The 2,620-nt window shown below is 37.9% G+C and overlaps 1 pseudogene; it reads left to right on the forward strand.

Moving 5' to 3' along the window:
• The first annotated feature begins 953 nt into the window (after positions 1-953).
• Positions 954-1,296, forward strand: LOC119821389 (annotated as a pseudogene).
• Positions 1,297-2,620: the final 1,324 nt, after the last annotated feature.

The raw sequence follows: 2,620 nt of genomic DNA on the forward strand, positions 1-2,620 counted from the left end.
GCTTAGTCACAGCTGTATAACAGAAGACTATATTTGTTTCTCCCATCGGTGCAGCTTAAGGGAGGAAGCAAATGAGGCATTTCTTCTCTGTATATAGCAGGTGCTTGCTTGTTAGTATTGCCGCTAAGCTGCAGCTTCATAAAACCGAAATTTTACTCACAGAACCACCCAAATAACAACCAAGGCACTTGTCTTTAGACACAGGGTCCTACAGCATCTTTTAAATTTTTTTGCAATGCTGATTTGCTCGGTCAGCAAACATTTAGTCAGTTACAACTACATGTCCATCAGTAAAATTTTTTAACAGTACACAATAGTAAAAGAAGCAAACTATTTTGTTCACATGGATGTTGCAGGAGCTCCTTCCGCTCCTTCAGCCAATAGCCGCTGAAATACCAGCCCATTGGGGCGTGGTCTCTCTCTTTAAAAATGCAGCCACTTCCCTCCACTCTGCTTCCAGCGACTAGGCTCCCTTCCTGATTGCGGGGAGGGCTGTTGGCTGGGACAGTGATCTCTAAGTTTTTCCCCTTCAAATAAATAACCATTCTATCATTCTATTAATCATAATTTCAAACTGGTGTGGGATTGTTTGTGACTTACGCCTTCACATGGAATTCGGGGGGGGGGGGAGTTGGGGGAGGTCAATATAAAAGACTCAGTAAAACATAAAATGAGTTAAATACAAACAGAAGCTAAAGGGGAAAGGCAAACAGGAAAGATGAGTGCTATTGTGGATGGGAGACACAGCCTGCCCTCTACTGACAACAATGTTTGGATAGAGGTGTATGGAGTTGAAAAGGAAGCCAAGCAAAGACATTAATTAGCTAGTGCTTCATTTTGAGGGAAATTGCAGTCATATGTTCAAGGTGACGCCAGTAAGATTTCTTAAGTGGTTGGATATAGGTTATAAAAGAAACAGGTTCTTGCAGGGCTGGTGCCCAGAGGCACTCGGAATGATCCCCCAACTGACATACTGCATCGTAGACTTTCTTACAATTCAGCCTCGAACAAAGCCAGGCTGTCTCAAACCGCTGGCAACAGGATCGTTTCCTTTTATACCAAGACGGTTGGGCAAACACCAAAATCCACTCGGGACATGTGCCTAGACGGACTTCAAGGGGTTCATGCTGTATGACCTAAAGGCCTGGCGAGAGTGTCTAAGACAAAGACGCTCATCAGCAGGGCCTACAGTGGGTCCATGTGTGCTAGGTGTGTCCGTGAAGGGATCAGGGCGCTCTCCTTATCAAGGAGCAGAAAATGTTGGAGGCACAATCACAGAGTCAGAGAGTGAAATAAATATGGGGCGATTTTAAAAAAAATAACAAAAGTCAAGGCTTGTTCTGAAAAACAATAATAAATAAATGAAAAGAAATGGGAAAAAATCTAAAGACACCCATGCCTTTTTTAACCGAACAATTAAAACAATTGGAAAAACGTAACTGCAGTTGCTAAGATGAGAAAGATTATAAAGGTGGTAGATTTGAGGGGAAAAGGTACTGATACCTCCATTTGGAATGTTGATTTGAGAAAAATATCAGACGTAGTCAAGATTTCAAATGGCCAATGATATTCACTATAGAAAATGGGCATCCTGAAACTTTTAACAACGTATAACCAAGAGATTCATCAGGAGTTGATTGCCTAAGAGTGCTGTGTCTTAAACCATGGGTCATAATTCATGCGACTGAACGTGGAGGTTATGAAAATTCAGAAACAATAAGAACTGCCTGGATGCATAGAGACTTAAAATCCATTCAAAATCAAATGCACAATGAATTCTAAAGGTATCTGACCATACTCCCGTGTGCCGTGTCATGAAACTTCAACCATGGCCTTGGTTCTATGCAGACAAAACATACATTCTGCTCTGCACCTGCTGCCACAACCAGCAAGGCCAATGAATACTGCCTGAAACGCTCTGGCTCTTATTTTAATTTTTATCATGAATTCCAGTGTTTCTTCTTATCATACACATTATGTTATGAAAACATAATGGTTTAATCAGGGAAAATAAAGACTGTTAACATTTTTCTCCCATTCCTCAGCATTTAAGTAAAATCAGTATACCTGGGGTTGATTTGTTGGAATGTTTGACCTTAAACATTATTTTTTGACCTGAGTTTCAAAAAAAAATTAATGGATTTTGGCTTAGGATTAGGACAAAATTTCCAATAATTTCTAAAATGGCTCTGAATATAATTCTGCTGTTTTGCACTACATATTTTCGTGAAGCATTGTACTCAAGACTGACAATTATAAAATCAAAATATCAATCAATTCTAAAAGTATTGAAACTGCTCCAAGCCATGAAATATCAAATATTCAGTCAAGATATAATTATTTATGTAAAAATAAATAGCAATTCCATCTCATTCATATGCAAATTTAGTTTTCCCCATCATTTTTATTTATTTTACATACAAACCATGATTTTTTTCTTTAATACATGAAAAATAATTTGCATACTAGAGAATTGTTTTAAAATACATTTCTTGGTGATTATTATCACATGTGATATTTGTATACTTATTTTACATACCAATGCTGTAATACAGAAAATTTAAGAGGTTCATAGAATAAGAAAAGAGAATAAAAATTAATAGGAAAGGAATCATGAAGT

The sequence above is a fragment of the Arvicola amphibius genome, chromosome 8 (genome assembly GCF_903992535.2).
Source record: "Arvicola amphibius chromosome 8, mArvAmp1.2, whole genome shotgun sequence".
In the NCBI taxonomy this organism is placed as follows: Eukaryota; Metazoa; Chordata; class Mammalia; order Rodentia; family Cricetidae; genus Arvicola; species Arvicola amphibius.